Source organism: Meriones unguiculatus, chromosome 14 (genome assembly GCF_030254825.1).
Source record: "Meriones unguiculatus strain TT.TT164.6M chromosome 14, Bangor_MerUng_6.1, whole genome shotgun sequence".
Lineage (NCBI taxonomy): Eukaryota > Metazoa > Chordata > Mammalia > Rodentia > Muridae > Meriones > Meriones unguiculatus.
Genome location: NC_083361.1, coordinates 44,367,202 through 44,381,721, shown reverse-complemented (window position 1 = coordinate 44,381,721; position 14,520 = coordinate 44,367,202). Strand labels below are relative to the sequence as shown.

General features: G+C 43.7%; 1 protein-coding gene across 1 annotated transcript in view; it reads right to left on the bottom strand.

Moving 5' to 3' along the window:
• Cyfip1 (cytoplasmic FMR1 interacting protein 1) overlaps window positions 1-11,666 on the bottom strand; it is a 79,259-nt gene extending 67,593 nt beyond the window's left edge. Inside the window, exon 1 of the mRNA XM_021652631.2 lies at window positions 11,513-11,666. The gene's annotated coding sequence lies outside the window, so the exon portion shown is untranslated. The remainder of the gene's footprint in view (window positions 1-11,512) is intronic.
• Between the last annotated feature and the right edge of the window lie 2,854 nt (window positions 11,667-14,520).

The following is a 14,520-nucleotide window of genomic DNA, read 5'->3' as shown; positions in this document are numbered from 1 at the left end:
CTTTAATTTGCATTTTTCTTACAGCCACTATGACTGAGAACATTCCTATATGGTAACCAGCCTTTGCTTTACCACCCCACTCCTTTCTAATGACCTGCTGCTGTAAGCTGCTTGCTTCCCTGCTTTGACTCCTCTTCTTCACCAATTCGTGAAGTCATTCACTATACCAATGACATTAAAACTAACACAATTGCAGCAAACGTTTTTGCAGGTCAAGCTATTTGCGTTTCCATTTTACTTACTTTTTTGGAAACCTAACTTTGGTCTTCTTGTGGAGTGCAGGGTGGCCAAACAATGAACTGAGGAGATACTGTAAGGTCTAATGTTTTTACCATATCAAACATTTCAGCCTTTCATTCTGGAATTTCCTCTTTCATTTCTAAATTTACCAAGTAGTGCCAGCCCCAGGCCTAGGAAGGAAGTGGTTCCTATTAGTCCAGGACTCAGCAAACTGATGTCACTCCCAGAAGCCAAATAAAAAAAAGTATCTCATGTGAAACACTGTAAGGCAATGAATAATCACATCTAATTCATTTAAAAGTAACATTTAGATCTACATAAAGTTCAATAAATTGATAATGAGATTTTCTTAAGGCAGCTTTTCAATAAATGATACCAGCAAAAATGGATAGCCACCTGCATTAGAATGAAATTAAAGCCATATTGTCACTTTGTACCAAAAGCAGTTCAAACTGGATCAAAGACCTTAATTTAAAACCAGAACTATGAGTCAGATGTGGTGGCAGAGGCCTTGAATCCCAGCACTTGGGAGGCAGAGGCAGGCTGACGTCTGTGAATTCGAGGCCAGCCTGGTCTACAAGCTGAATTCCAGGACAGCCAGGGCAAACAGACATAGAAACCCTGATTGGGCGGTGGAGGGAGCTGTGGGGATGTCGAGAAACAAAGAACTACAGAAATCAGAGAAATATCACGGGTAGAGGTCAAGGCAGGACATAAGCAGGGCAGGAATCTGGAGACAGGACTGAAGCAGAGTCCATGGGAGATTTACACTTATGGTTTGCCCCTTGTAGCTAACTTGCCTATTTTCTTATGTAACCCTGAATGCCCAAGGAGGACCCTCAGTAGACTGGGCCTTCCTCATTAGTCAACAATTAAGACACTGTCCCACAGACATGCCCAGAAGCCAATACGATGGAGGCAATTACTCAACCAAGATTCCCTCTCTCCAGATATGGTCAAGCTAAGAAAAATTAACTGGCAAAACTGTAGACATGTAAACACACACAAAAGTCCTGCCTGTTAATAAATGAACAAGTAAAATGAAGATGGTTCTCAAAAGAAGTACAAATTGTCAATAAATACTTGTAAAAGTATTTAATATTCTTAACCATCAGAAAAATGCAAAGTTAAGCTACTTTGAAATTCTATCTCACCCCAGTCAGCATGGCATGGCTACCATCAAGTAAAAAAAAAAGGGGGAGGGGGTTTTCCAGAAATGGCTCAGTGGATAAGCACCTGCAAAAGATCCAAGTTCCCACTCCTGCCAAAGACCACCGCGAAGTTCAGTTCTCAGCACCACGTCAAGCAACTGACAACCACCTACAACTCTAGCTCCAAGGAGTTCTGATACCTTCTTCCGGCCTCTGCAGGCACCTACAGTCAAGTGTACATACTATAATTAAAAATAAACTAAACTCTAAAGAAATGACAACAAATGCTATTGAGGATGTATGGGAAGAACCCTTATTTAAAGCCAGTAGGAATATAACTGTTATAGCCACCACCCTATTCTATACCCTACGAGAGATACTTGCTCATCCATTCTTACTGCAACTCTTTTCACAAAAACCACGAAATGGCCCTGATGTCATCCATTTACAGAGTAAAAGATAATAAAAACATGGCATATATAAACAATTTATTCAGCCATTTAAAAAAGTGTAAAATTTGCAGGAAAACAGAGCAGCAAATTCCTTTCTTGTTCTTTGAGAATTTCATACAATGTGTTTTTATTACGTTCACCTCCAACCCTCTCCCTAAGTTCAACCTTCACCTCCTCGGCCCACCCCCAGCTTTGTTTTCTGTTTTTCTAAATAATCCACTGACTCCAACCTGAGCTGCTCACATCCTCCTGGGGTGGAGCCATCCACTGGAACCCGGTCAACCTACCAGGAGCCACAGCCTTAAAGCAAACCAACTTTCCCCCAGAAGCCACCACAATTCCTCAGTTAGGAGTAGACACTTTTGAGTCCTGCTCACTCTCTGTTAGAATGGTGACCGGCTTGATCTTCTCCAGGCAGCTGCAGCTGCGGTGAGCAACTGCAAAGCCATATAGTAAGTTAAGTAACCCAGGCTCAGAAACACAAATACCACCTGATTGCTCCCATACGGACATCCTAACTTCTGAAGGTTCTACGTGTGGCCAGGCGACAGAAGAGGGTGGGAACACACACCTTTAGTGCCAGCACTTGGGGGGCAGAGACAGGTGGATCTTTGAGTTCAGGGCCAGCCTGGCCTACAAAGCAAGTTCCAGGACAGCCAGGGCTACACAAAGAAACCTTGTTGGGGGGGGGGGGTGCTATATGTGTGTTTAAATGAGAGTAAGTGTAGGGAGAACCCAGAGAACTAAAAAGGAGCCTGTGAGACAGGACAAAGGAAGTGAAGATGCCAAGAGAGCAACAGAACACATGAGATAAGAAAGGGGAAGAGGGGAAGACTGGGAGGAAGGGTACAGCAAGAAAAGTGGGACAGGGAAGTGGGGGTTCACAGCCTCTCAGAGCTTGTGTGCATGGATCTTCTTTCTGGGGAAGGGAAGTTAGTCATGCAGTTTCTTCTCAGCTAGACTCCAGAAAGACCAGCAATCCAGTGCACCCCACAAAAGGAACCCGGTATCTATAGGAGGTGGCAGTTCTCTAAAACACAAGTTATTATAATACCAATAATTACCCCTGTGACAACTATCTAGAAAGTTCACCGTCAAAGTCAAATTCTAGTCTAGACATAGTTTTTAAATGAGATAAATATTAAAGTCAGTAAACTTTAAGCAAGGCAAGCTACCCTAATTTAGATAGGTCTCATCCAATGAGTAAGAGGTCTTAGGAGGGAAAAAAAAAAAAAAAAAAAAAACACTGATAGCCCCCAAGAGAGAGAATTTTGCTTTCACATGGTCTTGGTCTCAGACTGCAGCATTAAGTCTTCTCTGAGGTTGGTCTGCTCTGCAGGATATGGACTTGGCAGTGTCCACAGCTGTGCGAAGCAACTCATTAAAATGGATCTCAGTTTTTCTGTCTGCCACCACACATGCACACACGCACTCACACACACATACATGTATACACTCACACATACATGCTATTTGTTCTGTTTTTTTTCTAAAGCGCTTAATGCCACCCCCCACTCCTGCAAACAAGAAAACACAAACCTATCTGTACAAAATCCTCTGACTCTGCTTCATGGGACAGAAACAAAGCTGAATTTCAACAGCTCTGAGAGTCTTGTGTACAAGTGTGCTCACAGTCAGCAAATCTCTGAAGGCAGCTGAGCCCAGGGAACCAAGTGGAGAAGTGGCGTCCCAGCTCCCTGCTTTTGTAGAGACTGCAGCATGGTTTGTGGGTGGTAAACAAAAGAAAGTGCTTTAAAATATTAGAGTTCTCAGCTGGGGTGTTCTTTAGTGCTGCAGCAGCACCAAGCAAGGGCCTGGGTTTGTGATTCCGAGGCAGGGCAGGGAGGTGGGTTAAATTAGGGGCACATAGGAAGGGAGACCTCATTGCAGAGCCACCAGCTGAAATCCAACAATCCCAGCACAATGAACATTTGCTGTGAGGGTTACAGAAATAGAGACAATGCTTCCTTTATATAGAGAATGTTAAATAGCAATGAGCCAGGCTTAAGGCCTGAATGTATATGACCTTGGGCAGATTCGTTTCTGTTGCTACAACAAATACACCGAAAAAAGCAACTTGGGGAAGAAAGCTTTTATTTGTCTTCCAAGTCCAGCTAACCGTCTGTTGTCTCAGGATAATTAGATGAAGAAAGCATCATACACACTGTCAAGAATAGAGACAGAACAGATACACATACCCTTGCCTACTTCCTCTTGGCTATCTTTCACCTGTCTTTATACAGCTCAGGATCCCCTGAGTAGGGAATGGTGCCACCCACAATTAGGTTATGTCTTCCCACATCAATTAAAAATCAAAACAGTACTCCACAGATGTGCCCATAACTTGATCTAGACAGTCACTGACTGAGACTCCCTTCTCAGGTGACTCCAGGTTTGGCAAGTTGAAAAACTAACCTGCATGGTAGGGCCTCACTCCAGTCCTGGATATCATCCAGAGATATCACCAAACACTATTAACTTCATTCACTGTACAGATATCTTAACTCCCTGTATCTGTGATCTAGGCTTTTACTTATCAACTACAATCATGTCAGGTGCACCTAAGGAACCAACTGTAATGTCCTTTACATCCCTTAGTAAGCTTCTGAAGATAATAACTTGTATCACCAAAATCCTGTACAAAGCTATCGTAAGGGCAAGTAAGCATGCCTCTGTCTCTTAACTCGTGTACTGAATATGCAAGCTCAATTTTTCTTTTAATAACTTACAATCTTTGCTTCACACTTGCTGGTCTTGATATTTTGGCAAGGATCTGGTTTTACCTGCATCAAGATCCCCAAAATATTAAGGGAATTCAGTACCTGTACCTGTACCTGACCTGTGTTCCCACTGACAAGTCTTCAGACCAAAGTGTGCTTCTTTCAAAGTAGCTTCAAGGAGAAATCCTATACCCATGCCAACTGTTGCAGTCAAGACAAGAACTCACAAGCAGTCACATTCAGGAACAGAACCCACTTCTATCAGTTTTTCTTCTCTGTGGAACAGAATTCCAACATGAGCTTTGGGAATGCAAAGTAAAGAGCTTGAAAAGTTTGCCCAGGAGAATACCTGTGATATCAATACAAATCACAGGCATTCTGGATTCAAAGTCATTGTAGTTATCACTGCATATCTGTTTTATTCACACCTCACAATCCTGGAAGCTGAAGTTCAGCATCCACCATTTCTGCCTCCACTGCCAGGCGTGAAGAAGCAATTATAATAAAGTTGGCTGGGGGTGTGGGGGGTACAAATAGGAAGATGAACAATGAGTTTCTGCTAGACTAACCCACCCCTTGCCCCTGACCTCTGCCACCTGCCCAAAAACAGAAGCACATCTCAGTTTCTCTGGGACAACCTGCTGAGAACCCATTAATGAAAAATTTTAAAAACCTTACAAATACAAATGTTCTGTTTGAAATATTCTGGAAGCCTTATATTAGATAATTTGCAACCAGGCCAACACAAGCTTTGTGTTACAAGGCTACTTGTACCCATCAGTTCTCCAGATAAAGAAAACAAACAGTAAAATAGCTGACATAAATCATAGTATGTACCTAATTTGCATTCAATGTAAACAGATAAGATTCTCAAACTGAAAGGCAGAAATGTGCAGAATGGTTAAAAAGCAAAACAAAACCCAAAGGAGGAAACTATATATTGTCCATGAGAAACACATTTTAAAGACACAAAGAAGGTGAAACAAAAGAATGAAAAAGGATTCACCAAACAAGCATGGTGGCATTAGGTTTTAATACTAGGACTTAGGAGGCAGATGCAAGTCGATCTCTGTGAGTTCAAAGCCATGGTCTACATAACAAGTGCCAGGCCAGACAAGGATACACAGAAAGACCCCATCACAAAAATAGCAAAGACACATGAAAAGCAAAACCAAAAAAGAATGGAAGTAACTATCCTGATATACAAGAAAAGGGACGGGAAGACAAAAAATTATTACTGGAAGAAACATAGCCACACATAGTGGCACTTGCTGGTTAAGGCTTAAGCAAAAGGATGCCTGCAGTCTGAGGCTATCCTGGACTACACAGTGATACAAGACTAGCCAGGGCCTCGGCAGGGTGGGGAGGAAAAGGCATTATGAGGAGTCAACCCATCATTGTGATATAACAATTAGAAACATACAAGTACCTCACAACCCAGGCAACACATATAGCTACAAATGACAAGGAGAAAATCCTTGGTTGCATAAAAGCTATTAAAAGAGTTTTTTTTAATTTTTTTATATTAATTACAATTTATTTACTTTGTATCCAGCTGTAGCCCCCTTTCTCTTTCCCTCCCAATCCCATCCTCCCTTCCTTATCTCTTCCCATGCCTCTCCCCTAGTCCACTGATAGTGGAGGACCTCCTCCCTTACCACCTGACCCTAGCCTATCAGATCTCATCAGGATTGTCTTTCATAGTCTTCCTCTGTACCCTGGTAAGGCTGCTCCGCTCAGGGGGAGGTGATCAAAGAGCCAGCCACTGAGTTCATGTCAGAGACAGTCCCTGTTCCCATTACTATGGAACTCACTTGGACACTGAACTGTCATGGGCTACCTCTGTGCAGGGGTTCTAGGTTATCTCCATGAATGGGCCTTGGTTGGAGTATCAGTTCAGCAAAGACCCCTGGGCCAGATTTTCTGGTTCTGTTGCTCTCCTTGTGGAGCTCCAGACACTTCCAGATCTTTTTGTCTCCCGCTTCTTTGATAAGATTCCCTGTATTCTGCCCAAAGTTTGGCTAAGAGTCTCTACTTTAATACCCTGCTGGGTAAAGTCTTTCAAAGGCCTTCTGTGGTAGGCCCCTGTCCCTTATTTTCACAAAGTTGCAGGATGTAAAACATGATTTTTAAAAAAATAGCGTGTAGTTACTACTGCATGCCAGTTTAATAAATCCCCTTTCATAACATGTACATACTCTAGAAGAATACAACCCTAATTCATTTCTCTGCAGTTGCTGCTAAGTGAAGCAAATCAAAAACAGTGATTTCACAGATGCCAATGAGAGGGACTTGGAGGATAGCAAGAGTGAAGAAGGTACCCTGCTATTATGCTAATTCCACAGAGGCCTGAGGGTCTAACATTTGGAGGACAGTATTTTGCACCTTCTTTCTAATTTTCAAATTCTCAAGCTTAAGGATCTGATGGGTGAATTCAACACCTGGCTTCTCACGTGATCTTGGACTCCTACTTCATCTGCTGACTCTTCATCCATGAAGTGTAAATAACAACTGTGGCTATCTTGAGGAACTGTGAGAATAATTAATACATGAACTGAGGTCAGCAAACTGTGGGACCTTTTCTTTGTTTGTTTGTTTGTAGAAAGGGTTTCTCTGTGTAGTCTTGGCTATCCTGGACTCCCTTCATAGACCAAGCTGGCCTCAAACTCACAAGAGATCTGCCTGCCTCTGCTTCCCTGAGGGCTAGGATAAAGGCATGCCCCAGCTCGGCCTGCAAGCTTGTCTTTTTATGTAAATAATTTTCCTGTCAACCAGCCACATCCACTCTAATGCTGCTCTATTGCTATATAGCACATAAACAAGAAAACCCACAAATCCACAGTTATTGATCTTCACCTTTACAGAAAAAGAAACACTAAGCCACAAAGATGCCTAAACATAGGAAGAAAGTGAGCACAACTTTCTGTGCTGGTTTGAATAAGAATGGTCCCCACAGGCTCCTCGATTTGAATGTACAGCCATCTGGGAGTGGCAGTATTTGGGAAGGATTAAAACAGTGGTTCTCAACTTTAATGCTATGACCCTTTAATAAAGTTCCTCATGTTGTGACCCTAACCACAAAATTATTTTCATTACAACTTTATAAACTGTAATTTTGCTACTGTTAAGAATCATAATATAAATAATTCTGACGGTCTTAAGCAAACCCTGTGAAAGGTAGCCCAGGAGGAGGAAATGTGTCACCTAGGCTGGCCTCTGAGGTTTCAAAAGCCCATGCCAGACTCAGTCTGTGTCTCCACCTGTGGATCAGGATGTAGCTCTCGGCTACTGCTCCAGTGCCATGCCTGCCACAATATTCCTGTCATGACAGTGGGATAAACCTCTGAAAATGAACATAAGCCCCCAATTTAATGGTTTCTCTTAGAAAAACTGCCTTTGTCCAGGTGTCTCTTCACATCAATACAACAGTGAGATACCTTCGGAATGATGAATTTGAGCATGCACACAAGATATAGACACAAGTATCAACTGGAATGGAGAGAAATGTTAAAAACAGTGTCAGGGGCTGAAGAGATGGCTCAGTGATTAAGAGTACTGGCTCCAGAGGACCCAGGTTCAATTCCAAGCACCCACATGGCAGCTCATAACCATCTGTAACTTCTGTTCAGAGGGATCCAATGTCCTCTTCTGGAATCTTCTAGCACTGGGTGCACGCATGGTACCCAGACACTAACGTCAGCAAAACACCCAGAAGACTGATCAAATATATTATAATACATACACACGTTGTACATACCATGGCACTCCTAGCACTGTATCACGTAATTCATATCCATGACTATTTTCACTCATCTAGTTACACTCTGATGCAGTGATGGAATTGTGTTGATACACATTAGAACATATCACTATAGTTCAGCTACACATCACTGTATGATACACCCAATTAAAAGAATGACTGTTCTCTTCATATATAGCAACATTTCAGGATTGCCAAGATGGTTAACCAGCTGAGCATCATTGAGTGAAAACATGTGTTATAGAAACCCTTGAGCAGAATGCCACTTTCAGTACAAATATAGTTGTATATAGTTCTAAGCTATTTAAAAATTATTGAGGTAGAGTCTTGTATATGTTCACCTTCCAAAATACTATTCCAGGTTACATTGTAACTTATTTCTGTAAATCTCAGCACTCAAGAGGCTGAGATAAAAAAAAAGGATGATGTTCAAATCAGCAATCCCAGCACTCAGAAGGTGGAGGCAGGATAATCAGGAGTTCAAGGCTTCATGAGAGGAAATCTCAACCCACTTCTCCTCTCTACACACAAAAAGCTACTGTAGAAGAGCCATGAGTTCAAGTTCGTCTGAATACATAATAAAATCCTGTCTTGGGCTGGAGAGATGGCTCAGAGGTTGAGAACACTCGCTGTTCTTCCAAAGGTCCCAGCAACCACATGGTGACTCATAATCATCTATAGTAAGATCTGGTGTGCAGGCAGAATATTGTATAAATAATAAATAAATTAAAATAAAAAAACCTGTCTTAAAGGGGATGGGTGGGTGGAGTAAGTTTAGAGATGGCGCCCCAGTTTAGAGACTTTCAGAAGTCTTGCACATTAGTAGCCTATTAACTCCTGTTCCAAGAGATCCAATGCCCTCTTCTGGCCTCAACAGGCTCCCACATGAATGTGGTCATGCAGGCAACAAATACACACAAGTCAAATATAAAAATAAAGCCTTTTTTTTTAAAGGTAAGATAAAGAAACTGAGGGAGGGGGCGGGGGAATAGCATTTTAGCGATTCTTTGTATCTAGAACTACATTTTTTTCCTTTTAGGGAAGTACTTATTCTTTGTGTATGGTGTGTTTGGGGGTGTGTGGGAGGGATCTGGACGTCAGAGGACAACTTTCAGGAGTTAGTCCTCTCCTTCCACCATGGGTTGTAACTAACTAGGTTGTCAGACCTGTGTGCCAACTGTTTATACCCACTAACCATCTCACCTTCCCAAGGCTCTGCTTTTCAAAGCATTGACTTTACTGCTTACAGACATATTTGAGTAGAGTTTTTGTAACACAAATACTACATATGTTAGCATACATTTTAACTTAACGGTGTTTGGCTGGTAAAAGACCTTGGAAGGCCTTCAATGTAGCACCCCTCTCCCCAACGCCCCCATACTTTTTGCTGACAGCATAGTACCATCTCAAACGCAGATTCAAAGATTACCATAGGACTTTCTGGAGAAAGCAAAATAGTATAATGAAAAGATCAGTGGTTGCCAAGAGTTGATAGCAGGAAAAGTCTAACTACAAGGGACACAGGAGAGAAAATTTTTTGTCAATAAGAACTGGTTTTGCATCTTGGTTACATCGGCAGGCACCACTCCAAAGCATGAATTTTACTATATGTAAAGTTAAAAATCGCTCAAGTGCCAGGGAGATGGCTCAGTGGATAACCATCTGCCACACAAATGTGAGTACAGGAGTTCAGCCCTCCAAAATCCACAGAAATGCCAATGGGCGTGGCGGCCTCTCTGGCGTTTCAGTGCATCCAAGGCAGAGATAGGGATCTCTGGAGCAAACTGGCTCACAAGGCTAGTCCAATCCGTGAACTCTGGGTTCAGCTGAGAGACCTTGTATCAAAGAATAAGGTGGAAAACAAAGAAAACTCCAATCAGCCTTCGACCTCTACATGCACAAGCAAACACTTTCACACAGCTGTGCACACACATACAATGCTTATTAAAAAAAATTTTAAAAACTCAATACACACTTCCTCAAATCACAAACACTTGGTCGATGTGTTTTCTTAGAGGGACTTTTCAAATGCAATATTTTACCAGTGTCACAGTGAGTATGCTGTTCCGGAAAGAGGGCAACGGAGAATCATTCCCCAAAACATTCCTACTGAATCCTTACAATGCATGTCTGCAGTCGTTTACATTTATTTAAAAACCGGGTTAATTCTTTCAGGCTCTGCGCCTATAGATCCAGGCTTTTTATTAAAAACCATAACATCCGCGGGTCAAGGGGGGAGTGCAGGTATTCAGGCATACCACCAGTTTGGAGTGCTTCAACTTCCAGCCAGTGAACTTGGCCAGGATCTAGCAGCAAAATCCCCACTGCTCTCAGTCTACCTACAGGAGTACCCAGGAACCACTGCTGCTTCAAACGATTCCTCTAAGCGAGCTGTTAGCAGGCGCCCTGTACCGTCCCAGGTAACACACGGACTGCCTGATGCCTCCCTTTGCCAAACCCCACTGGCAAACCTCCTTCTTTTCTCAAAATACTCACAAAACGGTGCAAACTAAGCAGACGCATTGGGTTTAAAGTGTAAAATTCGTTATGAATGCGCGGCGGCGCACCACTGCTCCTGAACAATCCAGTTTCCTTAACAAAGCGCAAAATGCCTCTCTCCAAGATTCTGAGACCATTTCCCTGGACTGCACTCTCCTCCTTCCTTCCCTCCGAAGGCAGGACCATGGAGGACTAGGGTTTGTCTTCCCACTTTCGTGCAACATTAACTACCCGTCTGCTCCTACTCTTCAACAGTAAAATAGTAAACACTAACGTTGCCTCTTCCTCTTTGGAGCTAAACCTCGTGCCGGAAGCGCGAAATCTGGGATCCTCCGGGATCCAAGGATCCAGGGGTGAGCCGGGGCGGGCGGGGGCTCGGGGGTTCAGGACTCGGGGGCCGGGTCACCGGAGTGCAGGCTGCGCACCGCCAAGGGAATGGGGCATCAGCCCTGCGGAGCCCGCGGCCCGAGGATTCTGGAATGTGACTCCCGGGAGGGAGCCCTGGAACCGCCGGGCTGGGCCGGGAGTCCCGAGCTCGCGAGCTGGGCAGCAGAGACCGGGAGACTCGAGAGCCCAGCAGGCAATCCCGGGAGGCCGTGCGGTCCCGAGGCTGTGCCGAGGCCGTCTGCAGGCTCGCCCCACCGGGCTAGGAGGGGAGCGGGGACCCCGCGGCCGGGCGACCGCACTTACCTGGTCTGCGCCGCCTTCGGGTGTCCAGGGCGGGCCCCGAAAGCCTTCCCACCCCAGTGAGTCACTTGGGCGGGCCGGGAATGCACCAGGAAACACCCGGCCTCCTCCCCTTCCTCCGGGGCGGTGCTCCACGGCTCGGCCTCTTCCTCCCGGCGCTCCTCCCTCCTCCCGCTGGCCGCCTTGGATCCGGCTGCTGGGTCTGCCCTGTCTGTCCCGAAGTCACCCGAGCCCCGCCTGCCGCTGCTGCTCCGCTCACAGCAGCCAAAGAAGCTGGGATCTGCTTGGTGGGCTCCAGCGGTCGAGCCGCTGGGTTGATTTGTTGGCTGGAAGAGGATGGAGACCCGGCTCCACACTGCCAGGCTCAACCAGCCTCCGGAGTTTTCCGTGATTTGGGGGAGAGCAACTCAGGCGAAGGCCGGATGAGGAAAAGAATTCCAGGACTAGCCAGTATATGGAGAGGCAGAGTTGGAAATTCACTAAGGAGACTTTCTTTTTAAAAGATTCGTTTACTTTATTTTATGTGTATGAATATTTGGCTTGCCTGTGTGTCAGTGCACCCGCGTGGGTGCCTGGTGCCTTATGAAAGTCCAAAGAGTGCGTTGGATCCCCCTGGAACTGCAGTTGTGGATTGTTGTGAGCCTGTGAGCAAATATATGGGTTCTGGGAGTCGAACCTCGATTTTCTGCAAGATTTTCTCGATTTTTCAACCGAGTGGTTGATTTTTATATAATTCGTCCTCAGTGCTATTGAAAAGCTTCGGTAAATGAGTTTATCTTCTGCGTGTCCCCCAAATTTTCAATGCCCTTCTGTCGTGACTCAGGTTGAACTTCAAAACAGACATAGGAGGTACAACCATGACAAAGAAGGGGTGCATATATGCATTAAATAAATGGTGGGAGCAAGAGGCTGGAGACATGGCTCATAGTTAATAGCACTGTTTGTTCTTCCAGAAGTCCTGAGTTCAATTCCCAGCAACCTCATGGTGGTTCATAACCATCTATAGTGAGATCTGGTGACCTCTTGTGGCATGCAGGCATATAGGCAAGCAGAACACTGTGTACATAATAAATAATCTTTTATTTTTTAATGACTTGAGCATGTACATTCTACCAGAGCCAAGTAAGAAAATAGGCTGTGACCTGGCGAGGTTCCCCCAAGTCTGCCCACTGAATACAAGCAAACACAAGTTGAGGCTTGGGAATGGCGCACAAAACAAAGCAAAAAACACTTGACCTGAACTTGTGTCTGTCCCTACCTCTCCCCAAAAACCCCCCAAAGGACAGGTTAATCAACATGCATCATAGGAGAAAAAACTTCCTGCCCTTCTTCACCCACGACGACCCTCCTTACCGCCAAGACTGAGCAGTTTGTTTTTTCATTGAGGTTTGACAGTAGGTAAAGTAAGCTAACCTTGAACTCCTGATCTTCCTGCCTCCATCTGTCAAGTGCTTCTGCATTGCAAGCATTCAGCAACATGCCCAACTCCCACACCAGACTGTTTTTCCCTCAACTTTACAGAAATAACTTTATTAAGTAACTTTTAATATCAGAAAAATAAAACTCATGTAATTCTATTTACAGCAAACATATCGGTGCATTGACCATCTTAAGTTAGTAGGCCTTTTATAAAATATGTGGTGTTAAATTTAATGTATAATTTCTACAGTTTCTCTACATATACACAGCAAAAGGGTAAAATAAAATTAACAAAAACTAAACCATAATGATACTACCTCCAAATGTACCATGTTGATTCCTTGGCTAATGATTTCAGTGTATGGTACAACAAAATCCAAAACACAGGGTGGATGACATTCCTCCACTTCTCCAGGATCGGTAACCTAGAGATTAGATTTCAATATGACATTTAACTATCTTACAAGCAATTCGAATTATGTGGCTATATGCAATCAAGGCAACTTTTTTATACTGAAAAAAGCAAAACAAAAACCATTTGTAAACGTTTATATGAACTGTAACTCTTTAAATGGAAATGAAAATTAAAATTTACCTATTTACTATTGAATACACATAAGATTTCATTTTTTGTCATGATAAAAAAGAATTGTTGGGAAAGCAATTCTTCAAAAAATAATTTGTAGAAAACCCACCAGTGTGTTTTGTCCTTTCAATGCCAGCAGATATGGGAACACATTGAAGGAAAAATCTCACAGACCCACAGGTGAAATGTACAAGTGTATTTTAAAGAAATCTTTGCTTATGATTTGAAAATAGGTTTGAAATGATATAAACTGATTGGAGGTTGTCACAGCTGCTTCCATGAGTTATAAAAAAGCCAATATAGATAGGTCCACCTCTGGGCAGGGACTATGAGAAAATAGGCTGGAAAATCTGTGAGGAGCTAATTGGAGTTATTCCAGGTTCCTGCCCTCACTCCCATCAGTGGACTATGATATGAAAGCTAAGTAAGCCAGTTCCTCCTGATCATGGCATTTTGTCAGAGCAATAGAAAGCACAGTCACATGAGCTTCATCTTCTAGCCAAATAGAACCCCAGCTTTGGCAATTCTTACACAAGTTATATAGGAATCGGTAGGATGGTATTAATAATTCAAATCAAACTAATAGACCAGAGGCTACTTAGGTGTAAGGAGCAGATGAAGCCCTAAGTAAGTAAAGATGAATCAGTGTATATGAAAACTGCAATGGCAGTTTATCCCTGAATGTGTACAGCCTGAGAGTGCGGCCTACAGAGATCTGGGAAGACTAGCCAACAGCTGAATGACAAGACTTTTCCTGGGAAAATGCTACACACATCTACTCACCCCAGATAGGGAGCCCACACAGGCCAAAGTACCGATATCACTAATGTCCAACTTGGTGAGCCAGTGAGTTTGATTGAGGTTATTAACGGGGATATGGGTGGTGGATACTTCTGGAGCAGAGGTGACTGAAAGACAGTTCCACCAACAACAGTTCCACCCCAGCCTGAGTGACAGCTCACAAAGGCTGGACCCTGCAGTGCACTGCACAATCAGCAGGCAGCTC